Source organism: Lycium barbarum, chromosome 8, assembly GCF_019175385.1.
Source record: "Lycium barbarum isolate Lr01 chromosome 8, ASM1917538v2, whole genome shotgun sequence".
Taxonomy (NCBI): domain Eukaryota; kingdom Viridiplantae; phylum Streptophyta; class Magnoliopsida; order Solanales; family Solanaceae; genus Lycium; species Lycium barbarum.
This window is the reverse complement of record NC_083344.1, coordinates 6,527,664-6,549,689: the sequence shown is the minus strand read 5'-3', so window position 1 is coordinate 6,549,689 and position 22,026 is coordinate 6,527,664. Positions and strand designations below refer to the sequence as shown.

The following is a 22,026-nucleotide window of genomic DNA, read 5'->3' as shown; positions in this document are numbered from 1 at the left end:
AGAGCAGTACCGTCGACACTACATCAGTTGATGAAGTTTCCAACCCCGGAAGGGATAAGAACTATCCGAGGCGAACAACCCACGGCAAGGGAAGTGTTCGCGGTCGAGGAAGCACCCCCCTTTCCAAGGATACCGGATCAAAGAGGCAATGAGTCAATCAAAGGCAAGAACACAAAATAGCAATCAAAGAATACGGATTCGGAAGTGGAGCAGAAGGAAACGGACCCATCTGGTAAAGAGGACGATTTCGGCATGCCTAGATCGTTTGTATTACCGGATGACTCAGATGCAACCAAATCTACCGTGGAGGAACTGGAGAAAATTATGTTGTTCGTACATCTACCGGATAGAAAAGTATACCTTGTTACGGGGTTAACCTCGGAGCTCAGGGACAAGTTAATTAAATTTCTTCAAACTAATTCTGATTGTTCTGCGTGGTCCCATATCGACATGACAGGTGTACTACCAGAAGTCACAACTCATAAGCTCAGCCTCGATAGGAAATTCCCCTCGGTGAAGTAGAAAAAGGGACCAATGGCCGAGTCAAAACATGCCTTCGTAAAAGATGAGGTAACAAAGCTTTTAAAAATAGGCTCTATCCGGGAGGTAAAATACTCGGATTGGCTAGCTAACGTAGTTATGGTGCCAAAGAAAGGTAATAAATTTAGAATGTGTGTTGATTATAAAGACCTAAACAAAGCATGCCCGAAGGATTCATTTCCCATGTCGCACCTTGATCGAATGATTGATGCAACGGCCGGGCATGAGATGTTGAGTTTCCCCGATGCCTATTCCGGGTACAACCAGATCCGGATGAACCCGGAGGACTAGGAGAAAACTTCTTTTATTACCCGGTATGGGACTTATTGTTACAATGTCATGCCATTTGGGCTGAAAAATGCCAGAGCAACTTACCAACGCCTAGTTAACGGAATGTTCGAAGAAAAGATAGGGAAAACAATGGAAGTTTATATTGATGACATACTAGTCAAGTCCCTAGAAACAGAGGACCATTTAAAACATTTGCAGGATACCTTTGATGTACTTCGCAAATACAACATGAAGCTGAACCCGGAGAAGTGTTCCTTCGGTGTCCGATCGGGCAAATTCTTGGGCTTCACAGTGTCAAACCGGGGAATTGGAATCAACCTGGACAAGATCAAAGCCATTGAGGATATTGAAGTGGCGAACAATGTCAAGGCCATACAGAGACTCAGCGGAAGGATAGCAGCTCTGAGCCGTTTCATTTCGAGGTCTTCGGATAAAAGTCATCATTTCTTCTCATTACTGAGAAAGGAAAATGACTTCGTCTGGACTCCGAAATGCCAAAGGGCTTTGCAGGAATTGAAAAGGTACTTATCAAGCCCGCCCCTGCTGCACACACCAAAGGCAGACGAACAATTATTTCTATACCTTGTCGTATCCGAGGTAGCGCTAAGTGGTGTTTTGGTCCGAGAAGAAGCAGGTACACAATTTCCAATCTATTATGTGAGTAGGACCTTAGGATATATGGAGACCCGTTATCCGCACCTCGAAAAGTTAGCTTTGACATTAGTAAGTGCTTCGAGAAAGCTAAAACCTTACTTTTAATGTCATTCCATATGTGTAGTAACTACTTACTCGCAAAAAAATGTCATGCATAAACCAGAGTTATCAGGTAGACTGACCAAATGGGTCGTAGAGATTAGCGGGTATGATATCGAATATAATCCTAGAACAGCTATTAAATCTCATATCTTAGCCGATTTTGTGGCAGACTTTACCCCCGCCATGATTCTCGAGGTAGAGAAAGAGCTTTTGTTAACCTCGGGAAAGGCTTCGGGAATCTGGTCTCTACATACAGACGGGGCATCGAACCTGAAAGGTTTCGGGTTGGGCATTTTTCTTAAGGCCCCCCGCCGGTGACGTCATTAGACAATCGATCAGAACTATAAAATTGACTAACAATGAAGCCGAGTATGAGGCTATGATTGCAGGTTTGGAATTGGCTCGGAATCTAGGAGCCGAAGTAATCGAAGCAAAATACGACTCTCTCTTGGTCGTGAACCAGGTGAATGGCGTCTTCGAGGTCAAGGATGAGCGAATGCAAAGGTACTTAGAGAAAACTCAAGTGATATTACACCGGTTCAAAGAATGGACCATGCAACATGTACCCAGGGAGCCGAGTAACGAAGCTAATGCATTGGCTAATTTGGGCTCTTCGGTCGAAGCAGAGGAATTCAACCCTGGTACCGTAGTCCAATTGATGAACTCGACGGTAAAAAACGGGCAGGCCAAGATAAACACAATGGGTCTAACTTGGGATTGGCGCAATATATACATCAACTACTTGCAAGATGGGAAGCTCCCGAGCGACCCAAAAAAATCATGATCACTCCGGACCAAAGAAGCTCGGTTCTGCTTGATAGACGACCAATTGTATCGACGGTCTTTCTTCGGACCTCTGGCCAAATGTTTGGGTCCTGGAGAAACAGATTATGTGATGAGAGAAATCCACGAGGGTACCTGCGGTAATCACTCTGGAGCGGAAGCCTTGGCTCGAAAATCATCAGAGCAGGTTATTATTGGAACCAAATCAAGGAAGATTCAAAAAAATTCGTCCGCAAATGCGATGGTTGCCAAAGGCACGCACCAATGATTCATCAACCCGGAGAGTTGCTGCACCCGGTGCTATCGCCATGGCCGTTTATGAAATGGGTAATGGATATCGACGGCCCCCTGCCATGGGCCCCAGGTAAAGCTCGTTTCATTTTATTTATGACTGGCTACTTCTCGAAATGGGTTGAAGCGCGAGTTTTTGAAAAGATTAGAGAAAATGAGGTTATTGACTTCATATAGGACCATATCATTTGTCGTTTCAGCATCCCTGCCGAAATAACCTGTGATAATGGCCCTCAGTTCATTGGCAACAAGGTCAATAACTTCCTCGAGGGGTTGAACATCAAGAAGATTGTGTCTACTCCGTATCACCTGAGTGCAAATGGACAGGCGGAATCCACGAACAAAGCCATAATTCAAAATCTGAGGAAACGGCTTGAAACGTCAAAACACAAATGGAGGGAAGTGCTGGCGGAGGTATTATGGGCTTACAGAACAACGTCAAAATCAAGCACCGAGGAGACAACATTTTCGGTAGTCTACGGGGCCGAAGCTCTAATCTTCATAGAGGTTGGTGAGCCGAGCCTTCGGTTCCAATACGCCACTGATGGCTCAAATGGGGAAGCTATGGCCGTAAAAACTTGACCTAACGGATGAACTCCGCAAAAATGCACTGGTCCGTTTAGCTGCTCAAAAACAACGAATGGAAAGATACTACAACCGGAGGGCAAATATTTGACATTTTCAAGTTGGGGATTTGGTACTTTAAAAAGTTACCTTGAATACCAAGAACCTCGATGATGGGAAATTGGGTCCGAATTGGGAAGGACCATACAAGATAACCGGAGTAACGGGCAAAGGGTCGTACCAACTGGAAACCATAGACAGGCAACAGCTGGGCAACAACTGGAACGTAGATCATTTGAAGAAGTACTACTGCTAAGAATTAATATCGGGACAGATCCTGAGGGATTAGATTTAGATCTGAAGACACGTGTTGCACTCTTTTCCTTAGTTCGGTTTTGTCCCAAAATGGGTTTTCCGACAAGGTTTTTAACAAGGCAACAAGTACAACACGTTACTTTATGAAAATAGGGCGGAGTTTCCGAAAGGCGATGGCCTATCATTCACTGGGGACTAGATAGTGTTTTCCCGTTCATACTTCTCGGATAAACACTAGGGGACTATCATACCCACACCGAGGCTAGAAAAAAAGTTCAGCTTACCGAAGCAAATGAAGAAACGAAGAAACAAAGTCTACTTCGAAATGTTCTTCGAAATTTGTGCTTTCTATTTCTGTGTAAACCCGAACCTTCTATATTAAGCTTCAATATAAGGACCAAACGATCAAACGAAACATGTCTGGCTAGTATTTGTCACGGCAAGAACAGAAGGATTCGGATGAAATCCTTAAATTGTGTATAGACACTTGCAATATGAAGAAACGCTACGAAAAAATATGTCTTGAATATGTCTTTTCATTAGCTACCCTATACCGGGGACTATTGTCGAAATTCAGCATAGGCAAAAAGGTCACATTGAACTGAGCCCAAAATCTTTTAACACCCTCGAATGAGGATTCCCGTCATAAGATTGACAAAAGGGCAGGGATTCAGGTGTCCGAACCTAATCTACAAACGGTCAGAAAAGGTCCAAATAATTGAAAGACCTCGACCCAAAATGCCCGAGGTGATTCAGAGACGTCTGAATTCACAAAGCATAAACAAGCCCCGCAGGCAAATCATTCGATAAAATCCTCGGTTAAAAACAAACCGAATGAAATAAAGCCAAATAACCAATGAGTTAAAATAAGGCAAGTATTGAAAAATACACTCGGATGAAGAAAATAACGGCCAAAAAGGAAATATGCAATTCATATATAAACCAAAGCTTTACACTTAGATTTTTACATGATCAAAAAAAAAATGAAGGTCCGTACAGGCCCCAGTCTACCCAGTATGATTGGAGCCGGAATCCTCAGAAACAGTCTTCTCGGAGTCGTCGTCGGAGCTGGCATCGAGGGATTTTTTGGCCTTATCCTCGATTGCTTTGGCTTCAAGTATTCGGGCCCAAATGTCCCCCAAACCCCTCTCTACTTGCTCGAGGGTAACTCACTGGGATTTCTAACGTTCATACTCGATCAAAAAGCATAGTGTGAGCCTCGGCAGCCTCCATATCTTTGAGAGACTTCCAGATCGGCCTCAACTTTTTTCAGGTTCTCTTCCAATTCGAACTTCGCCTCAAGTAGAGTGATTCGAACCTAGTTGACGAATTCTAGCTCGGTCTGAAGAAGATCATTCGCCACAGTAGCCTCCTCGAGCTTGCCCTTGATTTCAACAACGGCCTGAGCCCGAATCTCGGCTTTCTCCTCGAATACCCTCAGCTTCTCTCTCTCAGCGGCTCTCTCAGTTTCGAGCTGGTGAAATTTCTCTGCAGCCTTTTCGGCATCAGCCTTGACCGAGTTAAGCTCACTTCGAAGCTGGGCGATAATAGCCTCAAATTCGCCGAGCCTCGTAGCAAAATTGGCATTATCTCGGCCAAGGTTTATGTTATCCTGTTCCAGGAGCTGGTTCTTTTCAACCCATCATCAAGTTCAGCCTTTAAATGGAGGTTATCAGCCTTAGCTGCCTCAAGCTCGGATTGAAGGTTCGGAGGTGGGACTGCCCGGCTCAGTTGGTCCTCTTTTCCCTGCAAAAGCTGCTTAAACTTCTCAGTTTCCAGGCTCTGAGCATCGAGCTGACCCCTCAAGTCCTCTACTTCGCGTTGGGCTCGGATGAAGCCTTCATTTACAAGCACAACACTCTTCAAAAGAAGAAGGAGTGAAGTTATAAAATTGATTAGCGAAAATGGAGAATCTCATATCAATGCTGTAGAAATGCATAAGAACACTTACCCGATTACCCGCATACATGCCCTGGTTTATAAGACATTGCCATGGGAGTCCCTCCATCTTTTCCTTGTCTGAATCTGAAATAGGAGGTCTTAGGTAATTTGCAACCCCCACGGGGCACGATAAAAAGCTACAGTCCTCAGGGACGGTGACCACAGCCGACCTAGACCTTCTCGGTTCTACACTCGGGGCAACCCTCGTAGCTCCTATTTTGACCGCGCTCCTATTTCAGTGGATCGGTTGGCAACCCTCGTAGCTCGTGGAATATGAAGATAACCAAAACCCTAGGCTTCGGCCGTGGCAGGAGGAGTCCCGGCAAGCATATCATCAAGGTTATCCGGTCCCGATGAAGAAGCCAGAACAGCTTTAGCAGTGTCAGCAGTTGGAGATACCTCAGTCGCAATGGCTAGGTCGGCACTAGACGACGGGTCGGCTGTCGCGGTAGCTTTAACTTCTGGGATAGTTTTAACCCTTTGGGAAGACTCGGTTTCCGAGGTTGTTCCGGACCTTCTAGGCTTCTTCACCAAAGGCACCGCCTCGGGTGAAACATCACCTGAAATGTCAATAAATTCAATTGACCTTAAAGTAATCGCGGCTTGGACATACTCGGTAACCGGTGGAAAAGAAACTTCATCCTCCACACCTGTAGTCGAGGGTGGAATAATAGTTTCTTCCTCAGGAACAGAGGCGACGAAGGGACCAGCACCAACTTTTCAAAGAATAATGTCAAGCTCGGATTCGTCCCTCAGGGTCCGAACATCACTCCTCGACCTTTTCTTTTGCTTCTGCCCCTTGGTTGAGGGTTTTCTTTGCCTCTTTTCAGCTACGATAATAAGCCGAGATGATCCTGCTGTATCAAAGTCAGAACCCAGTGTGGCAAGCTCAGCCGTTGGTGTGGTTCGTGGCTCCACATATCCCTTGGGCAAGCTTGACTATCAAAAGAGTTATAAAAATAAAAAGCAAAATGGGAGGACGCGATGAGTACCGAATCAAGGGGAAGATTACCATGGTTCTATGCAACCCACCAGCCACGGGACAGTCTGCCCATGTCCGATCATCATGAAGGTGTTGGCTAATGATTGCCTCAACCCACTCGAGGAAGTTCCGGACAGCGGTAGGAATCCATGCCTCGGCTAAAATATTGTACAAAGTCAAAAAAAGAAAAGAAAGAGGTAAGCTTGAACGCATGCGGAGGAAACATGTTTGAGGAACTTACGTCTATTATTCCACTTTTCTGGGAAGGGCATGTACTCGGCCAGAATGATGTCTGCGATCCTTACTCGGACATAACGTTCCAACCACCCTCGATCTCTATCCTCATTGAGGTTGGAGAGGATCGGGTTTCGGCCTCGTTTTGCGACTTTTATCATGCCTCCCCAAAAGATCCTTGGACAATACAACTGGATAAAGTGTGCCAACATGAACTCCCTTTTGCCATTATTTTCCAGTAGATGGAGGCAGGCCACGCCCCTCCAGATAATCGGCCGAATTTGGGCTAAGCATACATTGTAGTTACGGCACATTTCGAGAATAACCGGATCGATTGGGGGTTCGATCATGAGTGTGAACGGATATGTGTAAACGTACAGAAACCCTTCCTTGTAATCAGTGATAGATTCGTCAGCGCCGGGGGAAAATACTTGAACCGGACGTTTGTCCCATCCGCAGTCAGCTCGAACCCGAGGAAGAAGATCCTCTGTAATTGACGAGGGTTACCGTCTCACGTCAAAACCCCTATCCACAATTTGCACTGCCTTCTCAACGGCAAATTCATGGTTATAATTGGGTTTGGCCGGTACTATATCCATGGCAGTTGGTTCCACAAGGGTTTTACCTTTGGGTTTAAAAACATGCTCGGCACCTGGAGAAGAAACCGAGGGTACGTTCTGGGAAGCAGAGTCGGTGTTGGCTGACATTTTTGTCAATTATGAATTTATGAAGAAGTTGGTATGAAGATTTGAAGGTTTGAAGAAGATATGAAGATCGAGATGAAGATTTGAAGGCGAAGATGAAGGAATGAGCTTGAAGGTTTAAAGGATTGAAATTTCGGGTTAAAGATATGAAGGTTACGGTTCAGAAAAAGATGAAGATTCGAAGAACAAGCAAGCTGAGTTTTAACCAAGGAGTCGAAGATTGGAGAGGTGAAAAACGAAAGTCAAAAGTTAAAATACTGCTGTAACTCTTATATAGACGATCCACCATGACGGTTATCGAAGGCAACCAATCGAGAAACGACACGTGTTCAAGAATTAATGAGATATGATTTGAAGCGACATGGTTGAGACGGTTTCTGAGGTTGGCCATTCGGAACGTGACACGTGGCTGAAGTCAGAAGGACGTGACGTTACGGTCCCCACCTGTTTTGAAGATAAAGACGAATTTATGAGACCACGGATTTGAGACTCTTCCACTTCCCGTCACTTCGGTGAAACTCTGATCCGGAAAGTGTAGGGACTATCTGTATACGGTAAAAATACACCTTTTTACTATGGATTTTGGGTGCTCAAGTAACTCTAGTTCATTTTAATGTGTTTTTGTTATGTTCTAGGAAGGCGATGGCCCAAAAGGAAAAACAAAGAAAATTGAAGAATTGCCCAGAAATAAAGATTCGACGGTCCGTCGATTGATCGACGGACCATCCCTTGGAGCGTTGATAAGTTGGATTTTCCAGTGATGGCCTAAGTTGAAGGGGACAAAGGACGGAGCTATAGACGAAGCGTCGAATGGATCGACGCTTCGCCGTTTGTCTCATCAAACAGACTTGTCCATCAGAAGAGAGAAAGACGGAATAATCGACGGGGCGTCGAACGGGTCGACGACACCATCGAATGGACAGTCAAACTAGAGAACTAAAAGATGAAGGAATTGACGGCCCATCGAGCCGATCGACGGTTCGTCGATTCTGCCACCAGGGGCAGTTTTGCCAATTGCTGATGTGTGTTTTTTTAGCCTATTTAAAGAACATTTTAGGTTTTTGTCATTATCAAATTTATTATCCACATCATAACACTTTTTTCATTGGTGGGTGAGCATTGAATACTCCCCTTTTGGAGCTTAGTGAAGACAAAAAGATTCCATTCCCACCAACTTTATTATACTTTGTAAGCTTTATGTCTCTATTATTGCTTACCCCTTTTGTGACTAATATGTGTAAGTAGTTTCTTTAATCAAAGTTGTGGACCCAAATGATGGGTGTTATGTAATGGGTGTCTAACATTGTATATATATATATATATATATATATATATATATATATATATATATAATGGGTTGTGATGTATTTTATCATTTCTCGTATTCATTGTTAGTTAGTGGTTGCAAACACTTACTTATGCACAAACCCTAGTTTTATTTGGAAAGATGAACTAGGGTTTGGGTTGAAATAATATAATAAGGACTCAGGGCGCTAACCCTCGTTTAATGAACTCACTTAGGAATACGATGAGTCCTACTTAGCATATTTAATCGGTTGTACTTGCAACTTTTCTATATTTGGGAAAATCGTGAAAAGAAATACTTTCTAACTATTGGAAAATATTAGAAAGTGCATTAGAGATTAAGTGCATACATAACCACCACCCATTAGAAATATATCATATTGATACCCATAGCATAACATCTAATCACAACAGGAACACAACTTTGGTTCTTCCAATCCAAAATATTTCCAAATACTCCAAATAACGAATACAAACCAAAACTCTTTTTCTACCCTAGTCGGAATAGAACTAAAGACTTTAGAGATTAGTAACATATATAATTAGTATTTATTTTGTTATACCACATTTTAACCGGAGTCAAAATGGTTTATAACATTCCGGTAATTCCGGGATTAATTAAAGTTAGGGAGTCGCCACCTAATTACTTATGGTGAATTAGGACACCTAAAGTTTATTAAAGTTATTTTCTAAAGTTAACTCCATTTTTAAAGTCTACGAAACCAAAACGATCTAGGTAAGGGTTCAATTAATCTAAAGGGAAGGTATTAGGCATCCTTTAAGATCCATTAACAATAGTTAACCGACCGGACTTATGTTAATTAATTAGACTTATTAAAAAATAAATTTAAAGTGTAAAGTAGCTAAGACACTACTAAAAGAAACTTTAGAGAATTGATTTCAAATTGTAAAAAGTCAAATCCTTTGAGTTTGCAAAAGTTGATTTGTTGGCAATTGTAACTAAACGACCAAACCTGAAGGAAAATGATTTGTTTATTTTTTAAAGAGTATATGACAAGACGATGCAACTGTTTCAAATTCCAAAGACCAAATTCATAACTAGAACAATTTGAAGCGGACCTAAATAGAAAAAGAACCGGGAAAAAGTTTTAGACTCCTGTTTTATGTCCAGATCTTGAAAAATATGATTTGCCTATGGCCTAAATATTTCTAGATAGACATAAACTGATTACTGGTTTCAAGTTCCTTACATCTAATGACATATCACATGTAAGAACTAATTAGTCTATTCTTAGTTAAAGTGAAACCTTGAAGGAAAATTAATTATAAATTATAAATTAGCGTAGATCTTAACAATCAATCACAAAACAGAATAAAGGATTAGTCCCTGAGGAAATTTTAAACACTGTAATGAGTAGGCCAAGTGATGTAAATGATAAACTCCATTTTGGCTTTCGCAAGATGACAATGCTCTGCAATTTTCCGCTCAAGAGAGTAAGAGAGAAGATAGTGAATGATGTGCGGACTCCATAAGCGGTGTCGTTGAGTCTCAAAGTGAAACTCTTCGGCTCCGGTGTACATGTCAAACAAAGAAAGAATGACGGAATTAGAGAGAAATCTTACTGTCAAAAGGTATTAAAGAACCAAGCAGTAAACCATACCATGATTTTCATATATATGAAGACCTTAGCAGTTATGTGGTCAAGATGGCATGTGTTGGTAGAGGAGAATTCATCTAATAGGATCAAATCAAGCTAACAACTACTCTACTAAACTAACTGTAAACATATGATATCACCATCAATTAAGGCCATTTTCCATACTTGCAAAAAAAAGTATTTGCAATTGTTTCATCAGATGCTATTTTATTGTGGACTTGTCAAAATAGAAAAAGATGGAAAAAGAAAAAACCTTTTATTCAGCATTAAATTGTTTCTATAAAATTCAACACTGACTTTGGGAGAAGCTACTCTTGAAGTAAAGTGGAAGTGGAAAACTACAAAGCCTAAATGAGCATTTTCTTTCAGTCATTGCTCAATGCACAGTTTATAGCGGTTAACTGAGTGAATACACCAATAACTTCTTCTAACGCAGCATGCTAATTAAATTTCTGAACCTTTTTTAGCTCATTCTATCTATGGAATCCAGCGGATATGAATGCCCCAGAATTTACATGATTGTGTTTAACCAGTTGGGTAGAAAGAATTTAGAAGTGAAACATACGACAGAAATTAAAAAAGGGAATAAACTCCAACAGTATCTTTTTTTGACATAGTATGCCATCAACCATGTTAGCAAAAGAAGACCGTAGTGCACTCAAAAACTGTTCAAAGCAGACACATATGGCCATCAATTTTTGTTCAAGTATATGCAAGATATACATGATGTGATTGGTAAAATTCCTTAGTTTATTTTCCTCATAAACATTGTCCAGTCTCAAAATAACTAATCCCTGAACTAATAGTGGCAAATTTGCACAGTAACATTTGATTTCTTCTTTCAAGTTTGAATATCCTCTTACTTTGTCCAAATGATTTTAAAGATGCAAATTTAATTCGAGGTGCTACTAAAGAAAATGAACAGAAGCATGAGAACGCCGCATGTTGCAGTAGTGACATTGCAAGTTTATTCCGGGAATTGAAACCTTAGAAAGGGAAGAGGATAATGTTGGCTTGACTGATGAAGAGGAGATCCACCAGGGGAAGACCAATGGCACATTTCGGTTTGCCTCTAGGAGTCATGCTCAAGAGTCAAGACGCTGAACTGTATGATCGAAAACACCATTAACTGTCCATACAGAACACCTTGACAGCGAAGCATCTCAACATTTACTCTCAAGGTCAGACTCCATACACAAGATTACACACAGGGTGAAAGCATTCTTAGAACATCTACACAAGACTGAGCATGGGATACATTCAACAGAGAAACAAAGTCACATATATGGACAGAACCAAAATTAACTACAGACTTCGAAGCCGATTCACAACAACAACAAGACTATCTGTAGATTCCTCTCTTTAGTTTTACAAAAAATGTTCAGGACCTAGTCATACACAACCGAACAGTTTAAACAGGTTTAAAATTCACTTACAACTTAATTGTTTAAAGACAGAACCAAATTAGCTCTTTTGTTTGAAAGGCGTGAAATTTCTTCACTATAGGCATTGCCCGAGGCCAACACATCATATCCTAAACTCTTTTCATCGGAACAGACAATTTATCACAAAATTTTAAACTGTAAGGCCATGTAAGGAGAACTTGCAGTGTTATATCTTTATTCAGAGACATATAATACCAGTTTTAATTCATTACCAAACTGCTTGTGCTCATTGTTTTTTTAAAAGATGGACAATGCTATAGCACGAGTTCATGAAATCTATTTGCATCGCATTTCACCTTTACACATAAACCAGACTCAAGATTAAATTAGGTCATTCATCAGCTATAGCAGCTACTATGAAATAAGAAACGCAAACATGTTTTTTGAATCACAAATGGTAACAACAAAACATTAAAACATGACTTTCTATACTAACAGAATTCTAAAAAAACAAAAAAGTCAAAATAGCATCAGATTTTACCTGTTCGTGGTGCAGTGAACTAGAACGTCGAGGCCTCAAATCTACTCACCCGTATTGACAGATCCGAACCTTGAGTCAAATGAGTTCGAATGAACGTGTTGAGGGCTCTAATGAACAAAAGTTTTTTTTTCGTATTTCTTGTAGGATAAATCGAGTGAGAAACTGTAAAGAAAAATAGAGAGCAAGGATCTATATCCAGTCATTCTTCCTGAAAATGAAGAATAGGGTTCTATATATATAACCCCGAACGCTAGGTATTTTATTTTAAAAACGATGTCGGACTGCAAATTTTGGATTTGAAATCCTTTTGAATTTCGTTTGGGATCCGGATTTGAAATTCAAAATCTGTACTTGAATCCCAATCAAAAGAGAGAAAGAGACTTACGAAGAAGAAGACAAAGGTAACGTTAATTACTTGCCCGAAATGGGCGAACCAAGACTGAATTCGACTAGGAAGATTAGGATTTTTATGTAGAATTAGAAAGGAGGAAGAAGACAATCAGAGGCGTGGCTATCTTCTGTTGTGATTAGGGTTGAAAGATGAATTGAAGAATATGGGCTGGGTTGAATAAACATGGGCTGCTATATCTGATGGGCCGTTCGGTTCGGGTAGTGGGCTGGTTTCAACAAATTAAGCCTTAGCCCAAGTAGTTTTAGGATTAATTACGGACTGAACTAATATTTTGGGCTGCTTAATATTTTGGGTCCTAATGGGCTCGTAAGAATAGGCTTTAAATAGCTGAAATTTTTTTCTTCTTCTAATTAATTCCTTGTGGGCTTCTGATATGGCGTGATTTTACGCCACAAATCGATGCTTTTCTGCTATAAGTTTGACTTGTTTTTAAGCAAGTCCATGTGATTTTACGTGGTTTTAGAGTTTTTCAAGTGACGGAAGAAAGGGCAGAACCAGGTCGTAAACTCAGTTTACGGTCCGTATTCTACAATACGGGCCGTATTCCATGGTCTTATTAAAGGATAACAGAACCAGAAAGGAAGGTTGAGAAAATCGTGGTTTACGAGCTCAGTTTACGGACCGTATTTCTGTTTACGGTCCGTATTCCAACACGTATTTAACCATTCAGCAATTAGCAGAAAGTCTGAGTTTTGGAAGTTGAAAGATGACCAGGCAGTTTACAGGCCGTAAATCACTTTACGGTCCGTATTTCAAAAGATGGAATTTGCTCACAACTGAAGGACGACTGGGTTGTAAAGTGATTTACGGTCCGTATTTCAATTTACGGACCGTATTTCGTAACGACGGGACCAAAGTGCAAATCTGTAACTTTTGTGTTTTCGAAACCTATAAATAGTCATTGTAGGGTTTTTAATAGACATCAGTTATTATATTTTTCTCTCTTGACTTAGAACATTAAATACTCTCTAGTTTTTGAAGATTCAAACATCAATTCAAGTATTATCAATTCATCTTTTCTTCCAAAGTAAGCAATTATGAATTCTTCAATGTCTTATTTCTTTTTCTTTGTCATGAGTAGCTAAATTCCCTTACTAGGGTTGTGAACCCAATGATGGGTGTTTTGTGATTGGGTTTGTGATTGATATACAAATAATGGATTATTAGGATTTAGTTATTCTTCATTCATAATTAATGGTTGCAAACATTGATTAAAGCCATAAACCTTGATTTATTTGGGAAAATAATTAGGGTTGGTAAGAATAACTAACAAGAACTCAAAGCTTTAAACTTTGTTTAATAAATTCACTTAGGAATAAGAAGAATTTACTTGGCATGATTAATCATTCTTCATGGTTACTTTCTTATATTTGGGAAAATCATAGAAAGACATAATCTTTATTTATTGGGAAATAGTAGAGATTCACACAGAGATTAAGTGCATTCATATAATGATCCATTATAAGTATATCAAGATCAATAATCATGGTCATACACCCAATCTAACGGGGACACAACCTTAGTTTCTTTTACCATAAATTTCCACCAAAAGCAATAGATAGCAATTAGTTATAGAAAAACCAACTTTTACCAAAATCATCGGATTAAGACATTAGACCTAGACCTTAGCATACTACGACTTTAGTAACCTTTTCACGCCATATTCCCTGTGGGATTCGACCCCAACCTTGTTGGGTTACTATATTTGACAACGTCTGCACTATACCATTAATAGGTGTAATTTGAGCGTATCAAATTTTGGCGCCGTTGTCGGGGAATACGGTTTTGAAATTACTAAATATTGTTTGCTTTGATTAAAGTCTTTTGCTTATTCCATCACACCTTGTTTGCTACTTTGTGTAAACCAGGTGAACATGAATCAAAATCAGCAGAATCAGCGTGCTGGTAATCAGGGGAATCGGTTGAACAATCAGGCGAATGAATTTGATGATGAGAATATTTTTGCTGAACTTGTTCCAGAGGAGGACTATGCATCTGCTATTGTTCAACCTCGAGTTGGAGCTGCTACTGTGAAAATTGACTCATCTCTATACCAGCTGTTGAAACTTGAGGGATACTTTCGGAACTCTACCGAGAATGACCCTCAACGTCATTTGCAGAATTTTGTGGATATGTGTGCTAATCACATCCAGAATAATGTTCCACAAGATGCTATTCGGTTGAGGTTATTCAAATATTCCTTAGCTGGAGAGGCAAGAACATGGTTCGAGAAGCTACCCCGAAATTTGATTACTTCATGGGCAGAGATGGTAGTTGCTTTTCTCACAAAGTGGTACCCCCCTAGCAAGAAGGCTGAGATTCGTGACAAGATATATGAATTCAAGCAGCGACCGGGGGAACAACTATATGAAGCCTGGGAGAGATTCAAGGAGTATTTGGAGAAGAGCCCGAATCATGGTTTTCCGGAACATATATTGATGGAGAAGTTCTACCGAGGGTTAGATCCAATGACACAGTCAGTAGCTAACAATGCAGCTGATGGTTGTTTTATGAACAAGACCTTTCGACGAGTGACCACCATACTTAACAAGCTGACAACTCATAATCAGGCTTGGCACTCAAACAATGCTGATGTGGTACCGTATGGTAGTGCTATGATCCAGAATATAGTGAAGGAGAATCAAGACACCCAACAAACATTGGCAGAACTTGCAACAAATATTTCCTTGCTGAAGAAGAAGTTTGATGAATCTCAAATCAAGAAGGTAAATGTTTGTGAGGATGATACAGTTTTGCCAAAAGGGATGTACCATGCTCAAGATGGTCTGTTCCTTGATGGGCCACCTATGCAGGTTGAAGATGCTAATTATGTTAATAACTCTCAAGGGGGTTATCAAAGACAGAATTACCAAGGTGGCTATCAGAATCAGAATCAATCGAGACCTCAGCAAGGTCAAGGTGCTTACAACAACTCTGGGAACTACAACAATAATTATGGTGGTGCGAACCAAGGGAGCTACAACAACAACAACAATTTTGGGAACAAGAGTTTCAATCCTTATATACCACCGAAAGGGCAGTCAACAGAGCAGGGTAGTTCGAAAGTTGAAGCAATGCTTGAGAAGATTCTGGCCAATCAATCTAAGTCTGAAAGGTCTTTATCTGGGCTGACAGAAATAGTGGGTTCCCATACAGCGGCTATTCAGAAGCTTGAGTCGCAGATAAGGGATATTTCTAGAGAGCAGCGCCCTCCAAAAAAGGGAGGACTTCCAAGTGACACTATTCCAAATCCCAAGAATGGGGGAGGTGGTGTAGACCGTGTGTTTGCCATCACTACTAGAAGTGGTAAAACAATACATGGGGCTGCTGAGAAAGTGATTGATCTTGAGCCGATAGATGAAGAGGATGAGGTGCAGTCTGAAGCACCCATTATTGCTGATGAGATTCCTACTGACAAGAAGGTTGCTGATATTCCAGAGATGGTGAGGGAAGCTGATAACACAACCAAGCAGGCTGTAAAAGGGGCTCTCCGCCCTTTGATGCATCTTTTCAAATCTAAACCTCCTTTTCCTCAGAGGTTGGTAAAGAAGAAGGAAGATGCTAAGTTTGAGAAGTTTTATGATCAACTGAAGCAGTTATCTCTGAATTTTCCCTTCTTGGAAGCTGTCAAGAAGATGCCCGATTTTGTAAAATATTTGAAGGATCTGCTGACCAAGAAGAAAACGGTGCAGCATGAAACCGTGAGTTTGACTCACACTGTGAGTTCCATCATTTCAACTACAACTGTGCAGAAAAAGATAGATACTGGGGCGTTCACCATTCCTTGTTTTATTGGGCACCATGATTTAGCTCGTGCTTTGTGTGATAATGGGGCAAGTATAAATTTGATGCCCCTTGATATATATAAACAATCAGGTTTGGGGATGCCAAGGCCGACTACAATGAGATTGCAAATGGCTGATAGGTCTATCAAAAGACCTATTGGGGTGGTTGATGATGTAATTGTGCGGGTTGGTGATTTTATGTTACCCGCTGATTTTGTGATTATTGACTGTGCTGTTGATCAGGACATTCCTATCATTCTGGGGAGACCTTTCCTTGCTACAAGGAGGGCTCTGGTGGATTCAGAGAAAAATGAAATCAAGTTCCAAGTCAACAATGAAGAAGTGACTTTTCAGGCTAGCAAAGGGATGAATTTACCAAGTGCTTACGAGAGTATTTCGGTAATTGATTCATTCGATGTTGTTGATGAAGTAGTGGAGTTCAAGATGGAAGAAGAGAGTTTGGGTGAGGCTTTAGCTGGTATTCTTGTGAATTTTGATGCTGAAGACATAAAAGGCTATGTGGAAACAGTTAATTCACTTGTTGGGTTGGGCTCATATACATACCACCCAAAGAAGCTGAATCTTCATCTCGAAAATAGAACAACTCCTCCAGCAAAGCCTTCGATCATTGAGCCACATAAGTTGTAGCTTAAGCAGCTCCCATCACATCTGAAATATGAGTTCCTTGGTCCGGACAATACATTACCGGTGATTGTTTCAGCCCTATTGACTGAGGAGAAGATCTTGCATCTTTTGGTAGTGTTGAAGGAGTATAGGCGTGCTATTGGTTGGACCATATCAGACATTCGAGGTATTCCATCTGGGATCTGTGAGCACAAAATTCAGTTGGAGGAGGGTAGCAAATCGAGTGTAGAGCATCAGAGGTGACTGAACGAGAATATGCAAGAGGTCGTCAAGAAAGAGATCATCAAATGGCTGGATGTGGGCGTGGTTTACCCAATTGCTGATAGTAAATGGGTGAGCCCAGTCCAATGTGTTCCTAAGAAGGGCGGCATCACTGTTGTGCCGAATGCAAAGAATGAGTTGATCCCGACCAGAACTGTCATCGGATGGAGAGTTTGCATGGACTATCGCAAGCTCAACACAGCCACTTGCAAGGACCATTTCCCTATTTCCTTCATTGATCAGATGCTTGATAGGCTAGCAGGGCGTTCCTACTATTGCTTCCTTGATGGTTATTCGGGCTACAATCAGATCAATATTGCTTTGGAGGATCAGGAGAAGACCACTTTTACTTGTCCTTATGGAACATTTGCATTCAGCCGGATGCCTTTTGGTTTGTGTAATGCGCCAGCCACTTTTCATAGGTGCATGATGTCAATCTTCTCTGACATGGTAGAGGATTTCTTGGAGGTATTCATGGATGACTTTTCTGTGGTGGGTGATTCATTTGAAGATTGTCTTGGCCATCTGGGTCAAGTGCTAAAAAGGTGTGAGGAGACCAATCTGGTGCTAAACTGGGAGAAGTTTCATTTTATGGTGAAGGAAGGAATCGTCCTCGGTCACAAAATCTCTGAAAAGGGAATCGAGGTCAATCAAGCAAAAATTGATGTGATTGCAAAACTTCCTCCACCTATCTCAGTCAAAGGTGTCCGAAGTTTCTAGGGACATGCTGGGTTCTACAGGCGCTTCATCAAAGATTTCTCAAAGATTGCCAATCCATTTGGCAAGCTTCTTGAAAAAGAGGTTAAATTTGTGTTTGATGATAAGTGTCAGAAGGCGTTTGAGGAGTTAAAAGAGCGTCTCACTACTGTTCCTATTGTTATTGCTCCTGACTGGTCCTTGCCGTTTGAACTGATGTGTGATGCTACCGGTTTTGCAATAGGTGCTGTGCTTGGGCAGAGGCACAGTAAAATTATGCACCCGATCTATTATGCAAGTAGAACATTGAATGCTGCCCAGATGAATTACACAGTGACGGAGCAAGAGCTGCTTTCCATTGTGTTTGCTTTTGAGAAATTTTGGGCCTACTTGTTGGGGTCCAAAGTAGTGGTTTACACTGACCATGCAGCCTTGAGATACCTCATGGCAAAGAAGGAAGCAAAGTCGCGACTGATCAGATGGGTGCTATTACTGCAAGAGTTTGATTTTGAGGTGAAGGACTGCAAGGGTACTGAAAATCAGGTTGCTGATCATCTCTCTCGGCTTGAAGAGGCTGGGAGACCTTCTGATGAGCTTGATATAGATGATGTTTTTCCGGATGAGAGGGTGTTGGCTGTGTCAAATGAGTTGGCACCGTGGTATGCTGACATTGCCAATTATTTGGTAACAGGAATAGTTCCAAAAGATATCAAAGCCTACCAAAAGAAGAAATTCATGCGGGATGCTCGGCAGTACTATTGGGACGATCCTTATTTGTTCCGAACATGCGCTGACAACACCATTCGGCGTTGTGTTCCGGAAAGTGAAGTGATGGCAATTCTAAAGGCGTGCTATGACTCTCCTATTGGGGGTCATCATAGCGGAAACCGGACGGCGCCTAAGGTACTTGAGTGCGGCTATTATTGGCCGACTATTTTTCATGATGCTAATCTATTGGTGCGGTCCAGTGACCAATGTCAGAGGCAAGGCAATATCGACAGAAGGCAAAAGATGCCTATGAATTTTGTTATGGAGGTAGAAGTGTTCGATGTCTGGGGGATTGACTTTATGGGACCCTTTGTGAGTTTGGGTGGCATGAAATACATCTTGGTTGCTGTGGACTATGTGTCAAAATAGGTAGAACCGGTGGCTTTACCTAATAATGAGGCCAAGAGTGTTATGGGTTTCCTCAAAAAGAACACATTTACTCGTTTTGGTACTCCGAGGGCTATAATCAGCGATGGTGGATCCCACTTTTGCAATAGAGCTTTCGCGGGACTGATGGAGAAATATGGTGTCAAACATAGGGTGGCAACGCCTTATCACCCTCAGACAAGTGGACAGGTTGAAGTTTCCAATAGGGAGATCAAGAGTATTCTAGCAAAAACAGTGAATGCAAATAGAACTGATTGGGCCCGCAAGCTCGATGATTCTCTATGGGCATACCGGACTGCTTTCAAGACTCCGATTGGAACTTCACCCTTCAAGCTTGTATTCGGAAAAGCTTGTCACTTGCCTGTTGAACTTGAACACAAGGCTATGTGGGCGCTGAAGAAACTGAACATGGATTGGGAGGAAGCAACCAAGCTCAGGTTGTTTCCACTAAATGAGATGGATGAATTTCGGTACCAGGCATATGAGAGTGCAGCACTTTATAAAGAAAGGATGAAGCAATAACATGACAAAAAGATCCTGAAGTGAGAGTTCTACAAGGGTGACCCTGTGTTGCTATTTAACTCTCGGTTGAAGTTGCTGCCTGGTAAGCTTAAATCAAAGTGGTCTGGTCCATTTGAGGTGGTAGGTGTTTCACCCCATGGAGCAATTGATTTAAAGTCCGGAGATGGAACTCAGACATTTAAAGTGAATGGGCAGAGGTTGAAGCACTATCACGGAATGGTTTCGGAGGATAGGATTTTTGATCGCTACAGGTTGAAACACCTCGGAACGAACAATGATCTGGTGTACCAAGACAAGGAGTGAATGGTCACCACCGTCGGGCCGCGACGTTAAATCAAGCGCTTCTTGGGAGGCAACCCAAGTGTAATGTTTATTTTTCTTTTGTTTTTTATTACATATAGGGTAATGGTTGTTTTGGTGCAGGGATATGTTGCAGAAAATATTGTTGAAAAGCAGGTAAGTTTAGTTGTAAGAAACTGTCTCGTAACATTGCAAAATACGCCTGTAGTTTACGGACCGTATTCCACAATACGGACCGTAAACCAGGGCGTATTTAACAATATTACAAAACAGTAAGCACTGTAATGTAACATGCTAGTTTACGACCATGGCGGACGGACCGTATTTCACAATACGGTCCGCAAACCTGATCGTAAACTACCATGAGATATTACAGTGTACTGCCCTCTTCAACCTCTCTAAATACATATCGTAAACTAATTTACGGACCGTATTTAGAATAAGATAAAAAAGGGGGGGCACGATTTTAAAAAAAAAAATAGGAGCAGCGTTTTAAATAAGGGCAGAGAACCGTCACCCATTTCGTTCCCTCCATTGAATCCAACACCATTAAATCATTCCCTCCTTAACTCCCCCTCATCCCCACGATCTCCCACCATAAACCCATCATCTTCTATCTTTCTAAACCCCATAAATACATAACTCTCATCCAAAAACGAACCCACTCTTCCCAAAAATTTGTATCCCCTCTGCCCTAGGTTTAAATTTGTCTGTGATTCAAGTTGTGTTCTCTCAAAATCTGTGCTTATAGTGATCTGTTGGTTCATCATTGAAAGGTATGATTGACACTCCCCATTATTCTTTTACATCTGTGAGTGTGAACTTGATGGTAAGCAGTGATTAGGCTAGGTCTGTGAACTTAAGTACTAGCCTACCTTGGTTAATGATCTTGTGAAGAGGACAGATGTGTTAAAATTCTTTAAATTCTTGTGGATAATTGTTAATAAAACCCAAATGCGTTGGAGGGCATTCCATACTTTAAAATTCAATATTTGAAGTTTTGGTCTGCCCACCAATAACCTGACTCTTGTGGGAATTATGAAAAATTGGTAGAAAATGGGTGAAGTTTGAGTAACCTAATCCCCGAACACAATGTGAAACTGAGATGTGCAATGAAATTTTTGAAATCAGAATATGTATCTATCTGTGATGCGAATACGACTATGCTTTACGGACCGTATTTTAGTTTACGGTCCGTATTTAAGCATGTCACTAATGGGCAGAATGTTATCCAAAGAACTGAGTAGTTTACAATCTAACTTTACGGACCGTATTTCAGTTTACGGTCCGTATTTAAGATTTCATGAAGGGAAAAAATGTTCTCCAAGAAAATTGCTCAGTTTACGATCGTACTTTACGGACCGTAAATTAGTTTACGGTCCGTCTTTTGTGTTTACTACCACAGACAGAACATATATTTTGTGCACAGTCCAGTTGTCTTATATTTAGTTGGATGTTCCATGGTAACTAATATGCTGTGTATTTTGCAGGAATGGGTCAGAAAAGGAATGCAAAGAAGGCGGGGGCCCAAAGCACGGGCAAAAGAAAGAAAGCGCGCTCGGATTCGAGGTTGATAGATGAACCTTCCAATTCGGAAGGGGAACAATCAGGATCCGAGTACGCCAAGGTTATACCGCCACCAAAGGTCAGGGGGGGCCACGCAAGACACAGCGGCAATGCCATCACATCCCTCACCTATGACCCCGTCTAAGTCTGCGTCGAAAGCCTCCCAGTCTGAAGAGGGGGATTCTGACGCGGAAGCATCAAGCAGGGGGGCAGCCACCCAAACGGATCCGGAGAGTGACTCAGCGGGGCCTAGTGATGATAATGACCCGGATGATGGTATGCCGCCTAAGGGTCGTAAACTGGCCGTCAGGACCAAACGGCTGGAGGAAGAAAAGTTGCGGTTCTCGGTAAAAGGGTCAAAGAAATTGTATGACCAATGGATGGCCGGGACAGAAACTGGGGGACAGCCGTCGCGAAAAATATTTGAAGAATG

General features: G+C 41.5%; 1 non-coding gene across 1 annotated transcript; it reads right to left on the bottom strand.

Moving 5' to 3' along the window:
• Positions 1-14,979: 14,979 nt before the first annotated feature.
• On the bottom strand, positions 14,980-15,085 carry LOC132608461 (small nucleolar RNA R71). Its single transcript, XR_009570380.1, has one exon. It is a non-coding gene; the product is annotated as a small nucleolar RNA R71 (small nucleolar RNA).
• Positions 15,086-22,026: the final 6,941 nt, after the last annotated feature.